Source organism: Podarcis filfolensis (genome assembly GCF_964270895.1).
Source record: "Podarcis filfolensis genome assembly, chromosome: 13".
Taxonomy (NCBI): Eukaryota; Metazoa; Chordata; class Lepidosauria; order Squamata; family Lacertidae; genus Podarcis; species Podarcis filfolensis.
In genome coordinates, this window is record NC_139615.1 from 32,890,657 (window position 1) to 32,914,232 (window position 23,576).

Consider the following 23,576-nt stretch of genomic DNA (forward strand, 5'->3'; position numbering starts at 1 on the left):
GAAATAAAGCAGTTGACATGATGCAGGTTAGCAGAAGACGCCCTGGGCCCATTAGACTGACACAAGCTCAATCCATACAGGAAAAGCACGTATTACCATGACATTTGCTTGGGGGAGAATTGCTGCTTCCCAGCAACTGCAGTTAGCAGTCCTGGTGCTGGGAAACCATGATTTACTGACAGCGGAAGCGTTTGGTGAAGTGACATCATCTAAGCAGATTCCTGATGGCTCTACAGGCCGCCAGGGGAAAAGTCCATGTCCATAAAGGCCTTCTTCATCCATTCCTAATTATCTGCCTATCCAGCTCAGACATTATCTGCAGTAGGATGAGGGTAAGATTAATCAGCGCTGAAATCATACAGCATTAAAATATGAATTATGTTCCCACCTTAATAAGATCTAGGTTCCCAAAGGAGAAAAAGCAACAGCAGCAGCCAGTGGCGTAGTGTGGGGGGTGCAGGGGGGGCCGGCCGCACTGGGCGCAACATCTGGGGGTTAGGGTTAGGGGGCGCAAAACCACGGGTTAGGGGTGCAAATTACTTGCCTTGCCCCGGGTTCTGACAACCCACGCTACGCCACTGGCAGCAGCTGTTTGTACGTGACTGACAAACTGCCAACTGATTTGAAATGGGCAACCTCTTCAGCTGAGCCAAGTCTTCCGAATTTGAATATTTATTTCTTGTGCTGTGTTTTGCCCTCAGACTTCACACACCAAGCAATATCTTCTTCAGGTGGGGCATAGGACTCTCCTCCTAGAAAAGGTGAAAATAATAATAATAATAATAATAATAATAATAATAATAATAATAGTTTACACACATCTTTGGAGGGAACTGACAAGAAATCTCTAGCCAGACTTTTTACAGAGTCCTGAATGCAGTCTAGAGGGTTTGATGGCTTTCAGAGCTAGTAATTAAAGTACCGTATAAATGTGGTGGTTTTTCTTCAAGATGTTTTTCCACTCTGTGGGTTTCATTTTGCTGTGGAATAAATAGCGCCGGGAGGGGTGCATTCATGGATTCACACATTCCAGCCACCAAAAGGTTTAATTTCAACTTTAAAAGTCTTCTGTAGATTGTAGCTTTTGTCGTCACAAATGGGAAGGTCAGTAAGAATATATTTATCCCAAGCATGTTCATCCTAGCCTTGTGTCTGATGTAAAGTACTGGAATTTCTAATAAAATTAGAATGTGATTCTTCTTTTTTTTGAGTTAGTTAATGATAGTAGAAACTGGAGATTGTCAGCCAGCCCCTGTCAGGGTAGATGCAGGGGCAAAACCAGTCATCCCCTATAAAATAGGTTTCTTTCTTACTAACATTTCTTACTAACATTAACGAAAAAGCTGAATTTCCTCTTCCTCGTAAATTGCAATGGGTGAAGGAAAATGGCGTCAAAGATAAGCAGATCCTGTGGGCCTTATTCAACGAGGGCCTTATTCAACAAGTCACTAACTATTTTTAAAAAATAATATTTAAATATTTTTTTATTAAATTTTGAAAACTTAAAAACACATTAACTTCAAATTCAATATATGTTTCTCTTGCAAAATGAACAAGGTGACTTCCTACCCTTACCTCTGTGGTGATTTTATTCCCACCCATAATCTGCTGAATTATATGTCAAACTATATCCAATACACATGTCCTCTGCTACATTTATTGTCACTCTCAATCCACTGCTCATAATTGAAATCCTGTCTGCAAATTCATTTGACTACAGTTCTTTCTCAAATATTAAAAAAGAAGACGTTTCCATTCTTCAATAAAAAGTTCAGCACTTTGGTCTCTCACTCTTGCTGTCAACTTCCCCAGTTCCAATCAATCTGGCTAACCTGATCCAAACACACACACACACACACCACTCACACACAAAAGCAAATCTCACTACAGCCAACCAAAGACAATCAACCACACTCTAGGGCACCCCAATGTCTCTCACCACCAAGGAAATACAAGTGCAGTGGCGTAGCGTGGGTTGTCAGCACCCGGGGCAAGGCAAGTAATTTGCGCCCCCTAACCCGTGGATTTGCACCCCCTAACCCGTGGATTTGCGCCCCCTAACCCGTGGATTTGCCCTAACCCCCAGATGTTGCGCCCGGTGCGGCTGGCCCCCCCTGCACCCCCCACGCTACGCCACTGTACAAGTGAATAGTAAGAGAACCCACACAGATGACGCTAACACAAAACCCCACACATAGACTAAGTAGAAGAATAGAAGCAATGCCACCCAACCCCACTCCAATCACCATTCCCCCTCCCCCTCTTTCCCCCTCTTTTCTTCCTAACCTAACAATGTATTCAACACTAATGTCTCACAACAAATGAAACTGATCTGTAGAAAACACAACTTGGAAAAAGAGACAAGGCATGTATTTTTGTAAACTAATAAATCTTTAATAAAAATATATCTATTAAAAAACAACAACCTTCCCAGTTCCTCATAGTTCATTAGTTTTGCAGTCCATTCCTCTCCAGTTGGGACTTTTTCTTCCTTCCAATTTTGCACTTATAGGATTCTGGCAGATGTTGTTGCATACATAAATAGTTCAATCATATTCTTTGGGACATTTGTCCCCAATATCCCTAGATGAAAAGCCTCGGGGGGGGGGGGATTACCAATTATAACATTTTCATTTCATTATATATCATTTCCCAAAACCCCTTGGCTTTTTCACACGTCCACCACATCTGACAGAAATGAGCCTTCAGTATGCTTGCATTACCAACATTTACTTGACACAGTCTTACACATCTTAGCCAGTTTATTTGGTGTCAAATACCACCTGTATATCATTCATAGAGTTTCTTGGGCAACTTAGTACCCTAGAAAGGTTCTTTGGGCATATTGGGCAGCCATGATACGTTGCAACCTTTTAAATCAGGGGTAGGCAACCTAAGGCCCGGGTGATGCCTTCTCAATCTGGCCTGCGGACAGCCCGGGAATCAGTGTGTTTTTACATGAGTAGAATGCGTGCTTTTATTTAAAATGCATCTCTGGGTTATTTGTGGGGCCTGCCTGGTGTTTTTACATGAGTAGGCTGTGTGCTTTTATTTAAAATGCATCTCTGGGTTATTTGTGGGGCCTGCCTGATGTTTTTACATGAGTAGAACGTGTGCTTTTATTTAAAATGCATCTCTGGGTTATTTGTGGGGCATAGGAATCTGTTCTTTCCCCCCCTCCAAAATATAGTCCGGCCCACCACATGGTCTGAGGGACAGTGGACCAGCCCACGGCTGAAAAAGGTTGCTGACCTCTGTTTTAAATCATTGGCACTTACATTGCTGATTCCTCTGCGTCTTCTCTCTCAAAGTGATATGAGTCCCAGTGGCACCTGGTGCTTATTGGGGCTGGTAGGCAAACGATGATAGGTGGAACCAGAGACAATGACAGGCAGAGCCATCTAATTCTACTTTTGTCCCATCCGCCTTCCTGCTGCATTCTACAAGGTCAAAACTGAGACTGAAAAGGGGGAAGTTGGCAACCAGGGCCAGCCCCCTGGGTCAGACAGACTGGTAGACTAAGGTTGGTGGGGCAGTGCCCCATCCACCTGAATGCAGCTGCTGGATGTGGTGTAGTGGTTAAGAGCAGTGGACTCGTAATCTGGTGAACCAGGTTCAATTCCCCGCTCTTCCACATGCAGCTGTTGGGTGACCTTGGGCTAGTCACACTTCTCTGAAGTCTCTCAGCCTCACTCACCTCACAGAGTGTTTGTTGTGGGGGAGGAAGGGAAAGGAGATTGTTAGCTGCTTTGAGACTTCTTAGGGTAGTGATAAAGCGGGATATCAAATCCAAACTCCTCCTCCTCCTCCTCCTCCTCCTCCTCCTCCTCCTCCTCCTCTTCTTCTTCTTCTTCCATCTCTAGTCCCTGTCTCCTAGCCAGGGTGGCATCTTACCTGCATCACCCAGGCACACATCCTGCTCTCTCTAATTGCCTGTGTTGCTGAGCTGAGGCCCACCAATGGAGGAGCAATCACACGCATTTGGGAAAAATAAATATTTGCACACAATGCTTTGGTGCATGGTTTTCTTAAAAGCCTTTCTGTGCTTTCTATTGCTAAGTTACCCAAGGAATGATTGGTTGAGTCAGTTTGCAATGTGGATTCATATTCTCCTCCCTATTTGCATTTATACTGGACACAAGGAGGGGGAAGGGCTCAAATAAGGTGCTTTTGATGTGCGTTGATGTTCAAACAGGCCCATAGATCAGGGCTGCAGAACCTGTGGCCTTCCTGATGTGGCTGGACTAGGGACCACCAGCCCTCACCATTGGCTGTGTTAAGTGGGACTGATGGGAGTTGGAGTCCAGCAACATCTGGAGGACCACAGGTTTCCTTACCTCTGTCATAGATAAAAAAAAACTACCTTTACTTAGCTTTGAGTGAACTCCTTCCATGGATGATGATGATGTATTAAATTTGTACAGTGGTACCTCGGGTTACATACACTTCAGGTTACATACGCTTCAGGTTACAGACTCCGCTAACCCACAAATAGTACTTCGGGTTAAGAACTTTGCTTGAGGATGAGAACAGAAATCATGCTCCGGCGGTGCGGCAGCAGCAGGAGGCCCCATTAGCTAAAGTGGTGCTTCAGGTTAAGAACAGTTTCAGGTTAAGAACAGACCTCCAGAACTAATTAAGTTCTTAACCTGAGGTACCACTGTATACCACTCTTCATCCAAAGATCCCAGGGTGGTTCACAACAGAAATATGTAAAATAAGAATATGAAATACATAACAAAAACAAACACAGTCAGTTACTGAACTCCCCTCCCGCAAACACATTTATAAAGCCATAGGTTGTTAATCAGCCAAAGGCCTGGTTGAAGAGAAATGTTTTTGCCTGGCACCTAAATATATGTAATGAAGGCGCCAGGCAAATGCTTCTGGGGAGAGCATTCCACAAACAGGGAGCCACCGCACTGATGTGCTACCTTTCTATGGGGTGGGAGCTTTGGTTGTGAGAGAACATTCACTTGTGTGCTTTTCCCCTCCTGCGCACTGAAGTGGAACAGTCTTAGAATGATGGTACCACAAACCCCTCCCTGAACTGAAAATCTGGTGTTAGTATTTCCTATGACAAGGGCGAAACTAGGCTTTATTTCACCCAAGTAAAAGACCCAGTTTCACCCGGGTCAAAGACTCCCCCACCCCCCGCATTTGCTTACACACACACAGGTTGGGAACCTCAATGGTACCCCTTGGAGGCTTCACTTGGGGCAAAAAACCCAGCTAGCCCCCTTGCCCCCAGCTATGGCTCTGCCTGTGAACATAACCTGAATATTTTTTGGGGGGGGAGGGGGGAAATCCTCCTGAGTAGCTTACAGCACAATTCCCATACACCTGCTCTGAATTATGTTGCATGAGTTCAGTGAGGCTTAGTACCAGGTATTGCCTATAGGATTCTAGCTTAAGAGTAGGACCTACCCACAACCCTCTCCTTCCCCCTCTCCCCCCTCTTTCCCCCTAATGTCTAGGACAATAGTGTCTCATACCAAATGTAAATGAACTGTGAAAAAGACTCTATGACTTCAAATTGGAGGTCCTATTAGCCAGGCAGTGTCTGATTCACAAACTCAGATTATCCACATCTAGGTGGCCTTAGATAAGCCACTCTTCTGTCAGCCCTGACACAGATCTAATATGTTGTTGTTGTTGTTTAGTCATTTAGTCGTGTCCGACTCTTCGTGACCCCATGGGCCAGAGCACGCCAGGCACTCCTGTCTTCCACTGCCTCCTGCAGTTTGGTCAAACTCATGTTCGTAGCTTCGAGAACACTGTCCAACCATCTCGTCCTCTGTAGTCCCCTTCTCCTTGAGCCCTCCATCTTTCCCAACATCAGGGTCTTTTCCAGGGAGTCTTCTCTTCTCATGAGGTGGCCAAAGTATTGGAGCCTCAGCTTCACGATCTGTCCTTCCAGTGAGCACTCAGGACTGATTTCCTTAAGAATGGAGAGGTTTGATCTTCTTGCAGTCCATGGGACTCTCAAGAGTCTCCTCCAACACCATAATTCAAAAGCATCAATTTATAGTGATCACAATACTAACTTAGCATACATGGTCTTGGTAAGGATAGAACTGAGATGAAACACGTTGGACACTTGTTAGTGCTATATAAATATTCACGTTTCTTATCATTAATATTATTATTAATGATTTCTGCACACACTTAAGTGGGTAAGCAAAATAATCTCTCCCTCATAACTCCCTTATCATTTTATTACATTTATATCCCATGTTTCCTGCTGAGAGCTCAAGGTGGCCCATATACTCATCCCTTCCTAAATTTTATCGGTGAAGCATAAGCCTCTTAATGCCAGGGTCATGGGTTCAAATTCCACATTAGACAAAAAGATTCCTGCATTGCAGACGGTTGGATTAGATGGTCCATGGGGGCCAACTCTATGATTCTGTGACCCTGTGAGGTACATTAGGCTGAGAGATAGTGACCAGTCTAAAGTAGGCTTCATGCTCAAGTATGGAACTGAACCTGGTTCACAACACCTGAACCTAACTTGGCCCCCACTCCCTCAGAGGCGACCTCACCATCAACTGGGGCATCTGCCTCAAGTGTCAGATCCTGAGCACCATTGGGCCAACTGAGTAGGATTTACCTGAATGGACACAATCCACCGGAATTTTTTCCCTATGTAACCATCAGTGAAACAACTGGGAATTGCACAAGAGCACTGTTTCAGTGTTAAGGAAAAGATCCACTGGGTTTATGGGTTATCCATCATGTTTACTGGTGAGGAGCTGGGAATGCTGTTTGAATTTTCCACCATGGAAACCAAACAGTATGAGTCAGACCCTGGTTCGACCCAGGGTACATCTGTCTGATGTACAGAACTTGGAAAGTACTGCCAGCTTGGAAAGTTTTGAAAGTGAACTTTAATTCTAAACACTTGTTGCCTTTTGAATACCACCTTCATAATTCTTAGCTTTGGAAATATCACTGTCTTCTAAAAACACCACCACCAGGCTGATATAAATTTTGGAAGGAATACACACACAAAAATTGGATTTGCTATTTAAAGAGAGGTTTTGTGGAATGCATTTGGAGATATTCTCTTTCAAGTTGCCTTCGGTATGTGCAATAACAGATAATTTATTCACAAAGACAGCCACGGGATTCCATGGCTGCCTTTTAAAAACCGAGCTCAAAGGTGTCAGATTTGTCACATTTATTTTGCTGAATTTGGAGCCAAAAAGAAACCTCAAATATTGGGCCAAGAGGAGGAAGCCATAAGGGTATTTTGAAGGCACAGTTCTTAAACAGAAGAGCTAAAGGGGGGGAAATGGGGTGCCTATTCTGCAACACCCATAAGCACATTTCACTGATTTTGATGAAAGGCACACCTAAGCAACTCAGCTGAGGGTGGTACCGTTAGTATATTAAACAAAGAAGCAAACAAGTCTCAAAACACACACACACAATTGATATCAATTAAATTGACTTCTAAGCAACTCAGTCTTGGATTGCATCTTTAGCAAGCTAAAATTGAAAATAAAACAAACTGTTCTTGGCTAAGTCAGGCTGTAAGGCTGCATTTTCAGCCATCCATCTTCATCCTCAAGCGCTTACTGTAGCACGAAGTCTCGTGTTCGGTGCGTTTCACTTCTGAGTAAACATACTTAAGATTATTCTACAGCGTTACCGAAACTTTGGGGGTTTATCTTAAAAAACAGCAATTTTACAGTGCACTCCTTACGCAAAAGTGTCACTGAGCCCAAGAAAGTTTACTCCAGGCAAATGGGTATAGGATGGCAAGTTTGGTGTTCTGCAACATGTTAGAGCATTAGTGGTGGATTTATAGCAGGCACCGGACTGCTTTTTCTTGGAGAAGCAGATAAAAACAAACTAGCAAGCAAGCAAAGATACAATTTCTCTTGAAAACAGCAACGTAGAAAACAAGTTCTCCCTCTCAAGTCCTGTTAGATTGTGCCCAAAATAAAATAACTGGGAGGGTCGAAACGGCAGGTGTAATAAAACCAAACATTCCTCCTTTTCAAAAACAATCTTAAGCATGCCTCCTTAAAGGTTAAGTTCCACTGAGTTCTAGTTCTATGATGTTTACTCCCAGGAAAGTGGGAATACGACCCTGGCAGTCTTTCTTTCCTTCTCACCTGCCTCAATACGCTGTTTGTCTAGCAACTTCTCTCCCACATATTTTCGGAAGGCAATTTGGTGGCGCGTGGATTCTTCTGCTGCGCTTTTCCTTTGCCCTCCGGAGCCTTAGAAATTAAAGCGCCAGGTAGAAGCAACTGCAAAGCGCCAGATCTAATGAACGCTTCCTACAATCTATCTTTGAGAAGGAAAGGAGCGAGCAGAAGAGGTGTTTGGTTAGTTTTTTCGAGTTACAGCTAGAGTGGATAAATTATCAGATGAGAATGATGCCTTATTTCATAACGATAGTAATATTCATATATATATATATATATATATATATATATATCACATTATTATTATTATTATTATTATTATTATTATTATTATTATTCCCTATTTTAATTTATTTCATTTAGTCAATTTATACACCTCTTAATGTAATAAAAAAGTCTACGCGATTTCAAAGAATATCAGCAGGGTTATTTGAGGTGGGGTGGAATGCGGGAGACTAAGGCCGAGTCAGTGCCACAGTTCAATTATAAGCCATCGCCTGGAACTGAATAATGTAAAAAAATAAATTACTGAGCCAGGACATTTCTTTAATGCACTTTGAAAAGCGCTCTCTCTTTCTCACCCTCTCTGGCACCGCACGCACATATACATATTAGGGTACAGTGCGGAATAGAGGGTGAGATCAGTTCCCCTTCTTAGGTTTGATGTATTCCGACATTTCCTCCCAAGCCTCAAAATCCCACGACTCCTTGATTTTCTTGAAGACTAGACGCACTAGTGCCACGCTGCTCTCATTGTTTGTCACACGATTCCTCCTCCCGGACCCACAAGGAGCACGATCTGAAATCCTACTGGTGTCATTGGGAAGGTTTAATAAGCGATTATTTAAGTCTACAATCCTTTCTTGTAAAGGCCAATTTCTTGCAGATGCCTATTTGGAAATCTGTTGGGCTTATACCGACTTAGATGCTTGACTTAAATTGGATTTATTGATAGCTCCTGCATCCTTACTGTGACTTGATGCGTGTCATCATTATCATTCCTACAGTTATTGAATTCTATTTTTCTTTCCTTGTTATTTTGTATGTGCTTTCCTGTTAAACTTGCGCATATATATATATATATGCGCCTCCATCGAATTTGGTGTTGGATCTGGCTGCCTATCACTTCCCCTTGAACTAATTCCTCTTACAATTGCTTAACTTTGTCTAAACAGCGACCAGAGATCATTGTCCACTTCTCCTAAAACGAATGTCCACTTCTACTGTTATTGATTGTGCTGCAGGCTGGCCTTCGGCGCGTATTAGTTTTCCATGACTTGATTTGCATCGGCCAAGGTGGGGCGGCTCTCGTTAACCTGAACGAGAACAATTCTCATCAAGTGTTGAGGTCTACTATAGCGCAAATGGGTAAAGTGCTAGGCTTGGGCACCCGACTCATTTGCAGTCTATATATTCCCATACAAGGAATGGGATGGTTTTCTAGAATAGATAGTCGTCCCTCCCCCATACAAGGATGGACGGTAGAATGGACACTTATTTACCTTCTTCAAAACTGAAATTAGTAGGCAGGAAACTCACAACTTGAGGCATATTTTCAAGGGCATCAGCAGGGCTGGAGGTTGTGTGTTTTGCTAGGAAAAGGATAGATCTGCCCTTTTTAAATTTTAGATTTTGGCTTATAGATGGCGCCAAGGCGTGGGGAAGGTTGGATCGTTTACCTGCTGACCACAGTGGCTTGGATAGACACAAAAAGAATAAAAATAAATAGCTACACAAAAGGGGGTTGTAAGTTGCGATGCTATTCGCATTTACCTTGGCATAAGCTCCGCTGAAGACCGCGGGGTTTACAAATGAGCGCGCGGGCGTATTGAGCTGCAGGAATGGTTATTGCTCTCTTAGTGCGACAGGTGTAGTTTCTGCATAGAAGCAGACAGACAGACGCGCACGCTAAAAACAACATCAGCAACAACACCCAAGCAGACATCTGTATAGCCAAAGATTTCTATAACTGTCATTGCAACTACGGGTGGGTAGGAGGGAACCCAGCTTGGAATGTACAGAGCATTCGACTGGCATTTTAAAAAATAGTTATTGTACTTAATTTTTTTTCTATTCCGCCTTTCCCCTCAGAACCGGGACTCAAGGCGGCTTAATTCCTCTTTTAGACTCAGGTTCCTCTGAAGTAAACAACACCGCAGCATATTCGTAAAACAAAACAAAACAAAAGCCAAGGGAGAGGGAATTTGGGGCGCATCCCATCCAAAATTTGTTTATAGCTATTATATTTCTATACCGCCTTTCACCAGAAAAAATGGGCGCAGGACGGCTTACAACCAAACAGAGCGTTAGAGAACGTCACACACCATAAGCAAGATCCTTTTTTTTAAATATGGTGTTTTCAGTTTTTTTAAAATAATGATCGTTAAGTAGACAAAGAGCATAATTATTTATGCATTTCAAATATCTAATTTAACGCGGGGGTTCCCAAGCTCGAGTCCCTTCATTAGACTTAAATCGGGAAGGGATGGAGGTCTTCCTCTTTTTTCCCTCAGCGCACCCGCGGAGGCGCCTGCGATGTCGGAGGCGCAGGAAAAGCGCAGCGCAGGGTAAGGAAGTGGACCCTTGCAATGGGATTAACGCACCAAACCCGCAAGATTTTGCCCGGTGAGTTGTGACTTGCTTTTAGTGCTAGAGTCGCCAGCAAACTTTACTGCAAGTTTGGACTGGATGCAAGAAGCGGGTGGGGATAAGGACTACTGTGAAAACTGTATCCCTCTAAACCTCTCAAACCTTCTAAATCTCTCAAATCCACATCCTGGAATATTGAAGAGTTTGCCTTTAAATTGCTTTCAAGGTGGTATCTATGCATCACCCCATAAAATGCCATTTATGAAGAAGCAATGTGGGGGGGCACTAATATTTGGAAGACGCGTAGCAAAACAGGCTCGTATATCGGTTGGAGGGAGCGTGTGTTAAGGTGCAAAGATACCGGTTTAAAAATACTCGAAGCAACTTACAGAGCTTTCAGTCCCCCTTTGATCCTATCAGAGTCTTGTTGGGTTTGGTGATCAGAGAAGCGATAATAATAAAAGCGACAGAGTTCCTAAATGGAACGGCAAAATACGAGGTGTGGGGGGGGATAAAAATCTTCCTACTATCCAAAGGTGGTGTGATAAGTTTTTTGGGGGAAATATTAACAAGATATAAAACCTCACAATAATTACAGGCTACAGCTTATTCAAATTTGATTATAGTTTTGTAAGAGCTTGAAGCCAAGTTCCAAGATTCTCACTCGAGGCTCTCCTCTGAGTACTTTTGCCATGGAAGGTGGGAGAAAAGAAAGAGGGAGCCTTTTCCGTGGTGGCCCCCCGTTGCAGAATATCCTCCCCACAACGATAAAGTGGCACTGACACTACAATCTTTTTGGGGATGTTGTTGCTGTTGTTGTTGATCAGATTTCTTAGTAGCTTCTGAAAGTCTCCAAGCAACTTTCATTTAAAAACATAAAAGCTAAAAACTTTTTCATACAATCAAGCATTTTAAATATTGGTTAGTGCTTTCATCGCTTTAAATTCTGCCTTGTTCTTGTTTTATTATTGTGTTTTATCCTGGCATGATTTGCTTAGTCCTGCCCATTGTATACCACTTTGATCCCCACAAGGATGAGAGGAAGTTTAAAACAGGTATTAATTAATTAATTGTGTGTGTGATTGACTCGGTCAACTGGACATACTCTAATAATTCATAGAATCAGAGAGATTCTAACTGAGAGAGAGAGAGAATACGCACACACAATTTCAAGCTTTGTAATTTTACAATAATGTAAAATTCAACATTAAAAACAATCAAAACAAATTGGAATAGGATTTACTGAATTATTTTATACATGTATTCAAGCAAATCTTTTTTTTAAAAGAAATACTTCTAACCATTCCTCCTTATTTTTATTTATTTTTATTGGTGCTTGTTTGCTAATTTATATTCCCTGGTCATTCTAAATTGTGCCCCGCAGAAGAAGGATTGTGTATTTCAAAATATAACGAGGAAATGTCTGAAATAAATAGATTTTTTAATACATAAAGAAGCAAATTCCTTTTTTTTGCAGAAATATATTAAAATGCAAGATTTGATAAGCCACTTGGAGACCGAAACAAACCCTCATTTATCCTAGACTTTGCAAATTGATCTTCATTCTCAACGCTCTTTGGGTTGGTTCATAGAGGCAGCTCCTCATGGGAATCAATGGGCAAGTTATCTCTTCTCTGAAGGAACACACTAAATAGCTACATGTTGAGAAGAAAACAGAATTTTGAGGCACCTTTAAGGTGAATTGATTGATTGTGGCATAAATTTCCATGGATTCCCAAACATTTCAACATGGAGCAGACCCAGAAAAGCTACTGCAAAGGTAAACCAATTACTTTTTAAGTGTTTGGGTTTCGTATTTTTTTGGCATCAGGCAAGAATGGCTACCTCTCTGGAATAAGAAGGAAACAGGTGCTGATCAGTCATTTCCCAGAATGCTAAATAGCAAACTGTGTTTGGTGGCAGTTAGGGATGGGCGAGGAATTTGATTCAGCTTTCATTTAAAACCCAATTTAAGAAATTCACACTTTCTGATACAACACGGCCATCTGTCAAAATTCACACTTGTCTGAATTTTGCGACACATTTCTCCAGTGTTTACAAAGCAGCACATATTAGGGGGAAATGTGCCTAAAAATGAATATATTAGTAAAAAATAATGCACTGTTTACAAAGCAGCACATATTAGGGGGAAATGTGCCTAAAAATGAATATATTAGTAAAAAATAATGCACTGTATTAGAAGAAATTGCTTGCAAAAATGTGCACCAAAACACCATACAAAAATCTGTTTATTAGAAGAAATTCACATTAACATGCTGAAGAATTTTTAAGAGGATTTTAATTTTTTTTTAATTTGCAAATTGCTGCAGAAACATGGAGAACTGAATTTCAGACTGGAAAATGAGAAATTGAGCAAACCCAAACTGACAGATCATTCCATTCCTACTGACAGTACTAGGGGTGGAAAAACAGAAAACTCAAAGAGCGTTCCTAGAGTCGGGTGAGCATATGAAAAGCGTATTTCCTTTGAGTCAACACCAGGTTCCAGCAATGGAGGAGAAGAGGGTGATATACTTGTCTGGGTGCTTGCAGCTCTGTGTTACTGATGTGCTTTAAAAATCACGAAGAATGCCAGAGCTATGGGCAAAGGATTGGAATCCTATAGAGCCAACCAAAGCTCTGACATTCTTAAAACACCTCTCTTGCTTCTTTAGGTTGGAAGTTTCTCCCATGGCAGAACCACTTCTCTTTAGCAGCTGTATGGCAGACAAAGATTCAAACGAGCACTTACTGTTCCCAGCCTTAACCCTGCGGAAAGCCATCTAATTACTGTATTTTTCGCTCTATAAGACGCACCAAACCACAAGACGCACCTAGTTTTTGGAGGAGGAAAACAAGAAAAAAAATATTCTGAATCTCAGAAGCCAGAACAGCAAGAGGAATCGCTGTGCAGTGAAAGCAGTGATCCCTCTTGCTGTTCTGGCTTCTGTGATAGCTGCGCAGCCTGCATTCACTCCATAAGACGCACACACATTTCCCCTTACTTTTTAGGTGGGAAAAAGTGAGTCTTATAGAGCAAAAAATACGGTAATTTGATTTTGACCTGTTTTTAGGAGGTAATTTAATTATTGTTTGATTTTATACTAATGTTATATATCTGATGTTAGCTGCCCTGAGCCCGACTTTTTAAAATGTATTTTTATTAAAGATGTTCTTAGTTTACAAAAGTATTTGCAATGTCTCTCTCTCTCTCTTTTTCTCCAGGTAACATTTTTTACAGATCAGTTTCATTTGTTGAGACATTCGGAAGAAGAGGGGGAAAGGGGGTGGGAGAGGGGAGTTGCGGTGGGGTCGGGTGGCGATGTTTCTATTTTACTTAATATATGTGGGGTTTTGTGTCAGCGTCGCTTGTGCAGGTTCTGTGCTATTCACTTGTGTTTCTTTGGTGGTGAGAGAGGTTGGAGTTGGCCTAGGGTGTGGTTGTTTGTTTGTGATTGCCTGTGGTGATCTTTGTTTTCATGTGTGAGTGGAGTGGGTGAGTGTTTTGGATCAGATTAGCCATATTTATTGGTATGCTGTTGGTGGATTTTTGTCATCGTCATGTTGGGCTGTGTATGTGATAAAGGGGAGCCATACCGGGTTGAAGGCATCTTCTTCTATTTGTCCCCGTGTCAGTTTCAGTTTATTGGTTAATTTTTCTAGTATGTGTGTATGTTTGTGAGTTTATGTGAATGTGTGCACATATCCGCATTCACACAACCGTTTCCTCCTCCCTGCCCTTTGCCAGGTCCAGCTATTCCCACTGCCATGCAGCCTCCACCCAACCAGGGCTTTTTTCCAGCCGGAACTCACTGGAACTCAGTTCCTGCACCTCTCAGGTGGGTGCCATTGCCATTATAAGAGAACAAGGTTCATGGCAAGTCCTGGCACCTCATTTTCTAGAAAAAATAGCACTGCACCCACCCACTCACCTCATGTCATCGTCAGGGGCAAAAAGGTTGCCCAGTCCGGTCTTTTTGTTTTTTGTTTTGTTTATTTATTTGCATTTTTTAATTCATTCATATATTTGTTTATTTTTATTTTTCAGGTAACAATACAAAAAAGAAGGGACTATGACAGAGAGCAATCCCTCCACCCTACCATGCAGAAATACAGTGCACAAAATTAGTAGCCTTGGATAATAAATTTATTTTGCTTATTGGATAAAGGTGCCATTCCACAGACTCCCATGCGCTGTTGGTGGTCTGTAGCCATGCTCCTTTGATGTCGCATATAAAAGCAAACTATACCAAGCTGAAGGAAGAGTGTTTGATTTTTTGCCTCTCGGATTTTCCTCGCATGCAAGTGCTTGGTTTGTTCATTAATATTAGGTTCCAAAGTTGTAAAAATTGGGCCTCAAAAGGTCTGTATTCAAAGTTCTCCAGAATTTAGCAGTGCCAAGTCTTGCTATATCCATTAAGCAAGTTAGAAGTTTTTTTGGTGCCTGTGCTTGTCTTAAACCCTAGGATCCTTGCTAGAATATGTGATCAACAGAAACCCATCTGTTGCCTTTTTTATTTTCTGATCAAGATAGGAAATTCTCTTGTGCAAAACACATTTCTCCTTCCACAGTTGTCAACCAGTTGCTGTATAGAAACTGCCTCCAGTTCTAGAAATTAACACCAATATTTGTGTGACTGAGTTGTGGCCAACACTAGACCTGATGAAGTGAATAAATTGAAGTTAGGTCCATGAATTTCAGTGAGTTTACTCTGAGCATTGGATCACTGTTTTTAGAACATTTTAGCGGTTTTAAAAACCCATTGTTTCATTATTGATGTGTTTGCTGCCTTGGGCTCCCTTAGGAGGAAGAGTGGAATATTAATGACTAATTTAATAATGTGACTATTTTTTTTTAATACTGTGTATTTGAAATTGTGATTCCTCCCCACTTTTAACCCCCTTCCGCATAGACTGGCAAAGTCCGATCGTCCTTTCAGGTAGTCGCGAATGAAGAGTGACCTTCCATTCCGAACTTTGTCTTTACAAGCCGAGGCTGAGAAATAATAATGTCTCAGAAGCACTTTCTCCACGGGGGGAAAAAGATGCACAAAAATAACGCGGAGCAAATGTCCCAGACAGCTCAGAGGGGTTTCAGTTTATTTGCAGGGCCCTTTAAGAGGTTGACAGAGGATATGTCAACAGAGCAGGTGTATGTATAGTAGCCAGCCAGACAAGTAAAGAATTTTAAAAGGTCAAAGGGAGAAGGTTTCAGTCACTTGAAGGCACACACCCATGATGTACCTCTTTGTTTGCTTGGAAGAGGGGAGCTGTATGTGTGCGTGTGCGAGAGAGAGAGATTGGGGGATGGAGGAGCAAACACTTGGTCCTGTGGGCATCTCTTACTAAGGTCTGAAGCCAAGGATATGTCTCAATACAGTGGTACCTCGGGTTACATACACTTCAGGTTACATACGCTTCAGGTTACAGACTCCCCTAACCCAGAAATATTACCTCAGGTTAAGAACTTTGCTTCAGGATGAGAACAGAAATCATGCTCCGGCGGTGCAGCGGCAGAGGAGGCCCCATTAGCTAAAGTGGTGCTTCAGGTTAAGAACAGTTTCAGGTTAAGAATGGACCTTCAGAACGAATTAAGTACTTAACCCGAGGTACCACTGTAGTGTGCTTGAGTTCTAGAATATGTGCGCGTCTTTTGAGGATGTGTCTTCCCTTCACTGCTAAGTAAACACAGTCTGACCTAACAAACAATAAAAGGCCAAGGCACGATAAGAACATAAGAAAAATCCTGGTAGATCAGCCCAAAGGTTCACTGAGCCTAGCTTCTTGTTCTTCAGTTGACTAACCAGATGGCTATTGGGAAACCCACAAAGAGGACTTGAGTTCTGAATTAGGCCAGAATTTGCAGAGTAACTCTGTGGTGGTGTTTGTTACATTGGCCTTCACTGTGGAAGTGTTGGTGGTGATGATATCTGATCCAGTATTTTCTAGTATGACAAACCGAGCTGACGAAGGATGAATCTTTAGAACTAACGGGCAAATTCATCAAAAAGTTGCCAAGGTCAAATTGCATCCAGCCAAAAGTCTCCAAGTGCGCAAATACTAACATTTTAACAGCACTGTACAATATAATTAAAATCAACCCGAGGATTAGAATTGTAACACAGGTTTGTTTTGCTTTTAAAAAATGGAATCCAGGGAGGAATTGGGAAATTCCGAACCTTTCAATCTGGCTTCTGTTCAAAGAAAATGGATAGAAAGGGTTCTCAAAGCCAGAACTGTTAAACATATAGGAAAACAGCTTTGATGGAGATGAATCACCAGGGCTTTTGCAAGAGGAGCTCCTGTCTCACTAAACTTTTAGAATTTTGTGTGTGCGTGTGTCAGAAAGCACATTGCTAAAGGCAACCCTGGAGACCTTTTATGCTTGGGGTACTTGCAAAACCCATTTGGCAACATCTGTCACCATAGAACCCTAAGTGAATTTAGAGTAGTAATAGGTCGGATCCTCTTTCTCAGAATCAGGAAAATCCAAATTAAATGGGGAGGGGGGGAGTGCAGACTGTCTCTCAGATGAAGATGACATCACACCGACAAAGTGGAAAACAGGCACACATGGGATGCCCTTAATCCACTATAAACTGCAGTGTGGACACACCCTTGAAGGTTGGATAAAGAAGACGGGAGAGCTGCTTTTGGTCCCTGGTCTGAGGGTCCCGACTCGTGTTCCATGCTCACTTTTGTGTACAGTGGTACCTCGGATTAAGTACTTAATTCAGGTTAACTGTTCTTAACCTGAAGCACCACTTTAGCTAATGGGGCCTCCAGCTGCTGCCGCGCCGCCGGAGCACGATTTCTGTTCTCATCCTGAAGCAAAGTTCTTAACCTGAGGTATTAATTCTGTGTTAGCGGAGTCTGTAACCTGAAGCATATGTAACCTGAAGTGTATGTAACCCGAGGTACCACTGTACTACCAAAACTATGCAGTGGCTGTGGAGGCACACAATTGGTGTGGGTTTTTGCCCTGTGGAGTCACACAACAATTCCCTCAGTTATGTGGATTACAAGGGGTTTGAAGTGGGCTGGCATAAGAAGGCAGTTGGACGGCTGCTCTGAATCCACAAAATTTCTCAAGCATTTCAGGGGCATCAAGGCTGCTATTCTGGATGACAGTTATCCATTTTCAAAATTACTTTAGATGTACTTTAGTGCCCTTCAATAAACTCTAATTCACATTGAATGGAATCACAGGGACCATTAGTACCGTTGATCAAAAAGCAGTTCCCAGTGGGGTTTCAAAATTGAAAATAAGGCTATTTGGGAAGAGGAATCAGACTGTGTGAGAAAATCAGGGGGGAATTAAATTGCCACTCTCATCAGCTGATTCTCCCCTGCAAATGCACACCAACATTGGGAGTATTTGTAAGGTGTTTAGAAACACATAGTATAGATTTTTTGTGCCTTCTTCACCATGTTGATTGACACAACAATACACAGCAATTTCTTCAAGTTTGTTGTGCTTATTTTCTGAAATTCCCTCTTCCTTCTTCCACAAAATGATTGAAGGTGCAAAAGCCAGTTCTTTTGTGTGTGTGTGTGTGTGTGCGCGCGCGCGCATCTTTCCACCCTAGCTATTATGAGAAATGCTTACCAAGGTAATTTTGCCCAAAGAGACCACCTTTTCATTTGTTGTTGTCATCGTTTAGCCGTGTCCAACTCTTCGTGACCCCATGGACCAGAGCACGCCAGGCACTCCTGTCTTCCACTGCCTCCCGCAGTTTGGTCAAACTCATGCTGGTAGCTTCGAGAACACTATCCAACCATCTCGTCCTCTGCCGTCCCCTTCTCCTTGTGCCCTCCATCTTTCCCAGCATCAGGGTCTTTTCCAGGGAGTCTTCTCTTCTCATGAGGTGGCCAAAGTATTGGAGCCTCAGCTTCAGGACCTATCCTTCCAGTGAGCACCCAGGGCTGATTTCCTTAAGAATGGATAGATTTGATCTTCTTGCAGTCCATGAGACTCTCAAGAATCTCCTCCAGCAACATAATTCAAAAGCATCAATTCTTTGGCGATTAGCCTTCTTTTCATTTATGACCCATCAATAAGTTACGACCTAAAAGTTGCACCTATGTACCAAGGGAGTAGGGCAGATCTGGAGCTGTTCCACAGGTCTCTGTCAACCACTTACAACAGATGTCGTCTGTCATGTGGCCCCTGAAAAGTCCCCCCACAAAAAATATGGTCCTTGGATTGAAAAAGGTTCCCCACCCCTGAGGTGATGTATGGGGCCCATTAGACGGCGCTGTGTCCAGGCCTTCAAACCTGGAGCCAATCCTGAGAGAACACAATGCCCTTGCTGGCCTTGGCTTCCTATCCCAGGCACAATTCAAGCAGCTAGTTTGGATGTTTTGGCATTATAAATAGAGGTGGATGAATCTGCCTATGTCAATCCCTTAAATTTGGTTTGCCCCATTTCTGCATCTCATTCTCGTGTGTGTGTGTGTGTGTGTGTGTGTGTGTGTAACAATAAATGTAATAAAAGTGCATATTGCTAAAACTTCAATATACAGTAAGTAGCAATGTTCTGATATGTATAAGGAAGGGTACAGTAATTAAAAAAAAAATACACTCAAGAGTCAGAAGGAAATGACATCTTTGAAATTTTGTTCCCCATTAACATCTTATTTTGTTCCCTGTTAATGGTGAAAGATCAAGACCAAAATAGCTATTTAAACAACAAACTCTGCTCTGAACTCTCTGCCCTACTGACTAAAACTGGTCTCCATGGAGTAACTGAACTTTATCTGATGATTCATCCAGCACTGGATCCAATTAAACCTTGAAGTCCTGTTTACTAGCAATTTGTATCATGCCCGAAAGCTCTCATTTCCATGCTTTGCAAGCACAAAGGCTAGGAATTTTAATTTAAAAGTGAAATCTGAGATTCTGCACTCAGTTCAAAACTGCTGGATGGTGACCTGGGCGGCTTAGCACACTATCTACCCCCAGTCCAAGGCTGCTCAGCTAAACGAACTCTGAATGTGCCTCACACATTAGCCTAACCCTCCTCACTGGGTTGTTGTGAGGTGAAAATGTGATAAGCAACATATTCACTGGATTTCCCCTCTGTGGTTGCTCAGAGAGCAAAAAACCATGCTACAGATAACCATGCCGACTGCAAAGTTTCTGTTTTTTAGATTGAGGACAAATCAACATCTGGGGTGTAGAAGATATGGTCTGAACACACCATCAGTGGCGTAGCACAGGAGCGGTTGCCCCGGGCACAAAATTGTCAGGAGCGCTAAATTTCAATACCCAGTGCTGCCTCAATACAGCTGTGAGCTTCTGTTTCTGGGCTCCATTGAAAACGGCTTCTCCATGCAAACCAGGAAGTGACCTCTCTAGTCAATGGAGCAACTTTTCCGATCTCCATGGCTGCAATCAACTGGGTGACGCGGACGCTGTTAGGCTGTTGATTACACATGCATGCTCCCTCTGTCTCCCTCTTTCACCCCCACGTGGCCCTGGGCACTGGCAACCCACGCTATGCCACTGCACACCATGGGTGCCCTGAAAACAAATACTTCAGAGTGCAGCACATGGATGCCCCAAACCCAGGGCTTTTTTTCAGTCAAAACTTGCTGGAACTCAGTTCTGGCACCTCGCAGGTGGGCACCATTGCCATTATAAGAGAACAAGGGAGGCGTTCGTGGTGAGTCCCGGCACCGCTTTTTCTAGAAAAATAGCACTGGCCAAACCATTCCTACCGCATATAAGAATGCCTTTTATGACCATTAACTGCATTTCTTGTGGTCTCCCACCACGAAGCCAAAGAGGCCACAGTTGAGGCAACTGTACATAGGCACTAGGAAGTGGATAGTTTCTACAATAAGAGGTGTCAAGCATAGGCTGGTCAAGAGGAAGTCACACCCTCTGACCTGGAAATTCTTTGCTCTCAGTAAATAGGCTCTTAGTGATTATTTATTGGTGAAGAAAGGCACTCGCTCTGCACATAAGGAGGCCTGCTCCAACCTAAATTTTACTGGCCAGGCTGGAATTTTACCCTCTTGGCCTCTCGCCGAAAAAGGGAAATGTAAAGCCTTCAGGGTGTGGTGGGATGCAGGTGATGGGAGTCCCCTCCCCCCTGTTAGCACACTTGTTGATGCACAAAAGGTTCCAGTATAATTTGCACATACACAGATGACAGCGCATGCATAGAAGACAGCTTCAGGAATTGGGGTGTGTGGGGCGGTGTGCAGGGCCAGAGGAACCAAAAGGGCCATGTGCCTTGGGTTAAGGCAGGGGTCAGCCAACTTTTTCCGCTGTCCCTCAGACCTTGTGGGGGCCCAGACTATATTTTTGGGGGGGAAATGAACAAATTCCTATGCCCCACAAATAACCCAAAAGGACACATTCTACTCATGTAAAAACTCGCTGATTCCTGGACAGTCTGTGGGCCATATTTAGAAGGCGATTGGGCCAAATCCGGCCCCCGGGCCTTAGTTTGCCTACCCATGGGTTAAGGCATCCCTGCCCCCTCTCTGATGTGTACAGCACTGTGCAAAGGCAACTTGAAACACTGTGGAAGAAATGACCTTGCTGCTTTTTAAGCCACTCATGTGTACATACCCAGCATTCCCCTGAGGACGGGAAAAGCAACGCAGAGTATGCACAGCACATAAGGAGGAAGACACGGTCAAGTGAGTCATGTACTGAGCCTTGGACTTTAGATTGTATATTTTTAAAGTCTCCAGTCTGGGCACGTCACAGCACTGTGACCTTGCACAGCTCCCATTCATTTTGATGGGGGTTACATAAAAGAACACCCCACCACCAAAATGCGCTCCTAATTAAGGCAGGTGGACATTAGATAATTTAGGGATTACCTATTGGTATGTTTTGGGTGGCGCTGTGGGTTAATCCACAGAGCCGAGGACTTGCCGATCAGAAGGTCGACAGTTCAAATCCCCGCGACGGGGTGAGCTCCCATTGCTCGGTCCCTGCTCCTGCCAACCTAGCAGTTCGAAAGCACGTCAAAGTGCAAGTAGATAAATAGGTACCACTCTGGCAGGAAGGTAAACGCCGTTTCCGTGTGCTGCTCTGGTTCGCCAGAAGCAGCTTAGTCATGCTGGCTACATGACCCGGAAGCTGTACGCTGGCTCCCTCGGCCAATAAAGCGAGATGAGCACCGCAACCCCAGAGTCGGCCACAACTGGACCTAATGCTCAGGGGTCCCTTTACCTTTACCTATTGGAATGTTTAGAGCTGCTTACATGGGGTTTTCTAGTTAATGTATGTTAAGGCACCGATTAAGCCCAAACTGCCTCAGCTTCACCAGTGCTCTAGGACTGGGGCTTCCAGTCCAGTTTCTGGGGCTAAACTGTGGCAAAGTCCCATTGCAGTCAAGTGTCCCTTTAGATTACCTGCAGGGCATTTTTGTACGCTTTCCTGTGCACAACAATTCTCTGCAAACAGAAAGCTAGCTCACCAGTAAGAATGGCACTATTACAAAAGTTTCCTATTTTCAGGAAGAGTTTGAGGGGGTTAGGGAACCAGAATGGTTCTCTTTTGCAGTATGAAGTGGTTCAGCCCATTCCACGTAGTCAGGATTCTACCCCTCATTCTACAGCAAATGAAGATCCACCTGTTTTACACACTGGTGGTGAACTGCGGCAGCAGAATTCTGTATTGTATGGCTTCAGGTTGTAAGTGTGCAAATTGTGGGGTGAATCACTGAATGCTGCCCCACCTATAAAACAAAAACAAAACCTTCTTGTAGGTAGAAAACTAATACAGCACGAAAAACTTCTGTGCTAAACCTTTCTCCTTGAAGAACTACTTTACTACATGCATGGAGTTGTTTTTTAATGGAAAAGCATTCCAAAATATGGCATCCCCTCCTGCAGTCTGAAGTCATGCAGCTCAGAATTCTGCCACCTCAATCTGCTACCTTGTTTTGTCTAATGAGTGAACCACCCCTCAGACTTTATATATGCAGAAGATAAAAGTGGTCAACTGAATAGTACCATTTAATACTTCAGATGTGAGGAATTACATACCCTCCAACATTTCTCCGATGAAAATAGGGGCATCCCATTCCATAATGATAATTTTACTATTTATACCCCACACATCTTACTGGGTCGCCCCAGCCACTCTGGGCAGCTTCCAACATATATAAAAAACCTAATAAAACATTAAACAAACTTCCCTATACAGGATTGCTTTCAGACAGCTTGGGGGTTGGGTAACTCCATACCCTCCAACATTTCTCCAGTGAAAATAGGGACATCCTAGGGAAAAGTGGGACATTCCGGGATCAAATCAGAAATGGGGACGGCTTCTCTAAATCAGGAAAATAGGGACACTTGGAGGGTCTGGAATTACATTTTGAGTGCTTTCATATGTAAGAAAACAAAAACTTCCTGCCAGAAAACCAACAACCTGGAACAAAGCAACTTAGTACTTTTGAAGAGAATATTTTAGACCCATCAACTTCCTGCTGCGCTAGCTTTCTACTTGCAGGGAATGTGGCGTGTTGTTTATTTTAGAAGAACATTCAAAATTATGATTCCTCTCCCCACACTATGAAACAGTACAGTCCATTCAACCATCCCCTTTTGTTGCATGTGGAGATCAGGCTGCCCTCCACCTTCTTTATTGCCGTTCTGTTTCCACCTGAATTTATCCTCACCCTCCATTCAATATAGTTCACAGTTAATTAACCAAACTGCCCCAGTTGCACAAAATGATCATAACTTTGCCTGGACGCCTGGATGCCCTTTATGATGTGTGCACAAATCATGCTATTATAAAAGTGGCTTTATAAAAGTCTTCTTGACAGAGGAGACAGAAGAAGTGAACAGAAA

At 43.0% G+C, this 23,576-nt stretch overlaps 1 long non-coding RNA gene across 1 annotated transcript; it reads left to right on the forward strand.

The window, feature by feature from the left end:
* Positions 1-702: 702 nt before the first annotated feature.
* On the forward strand, positions 703-14,919 carry LOC310748201. Its single transcript, XR_014541192.1, has 3 exons — positions 703-761; positions 10,676-10,787; positions 14,800-14,919. It is a non-coding gene; the product is annotated as an uncharacterized lncRNA (long non-coding RNA).
* The last annotated feature ends 8,657 nt before the right edge of the window (positions 14,920-23,576 follow it).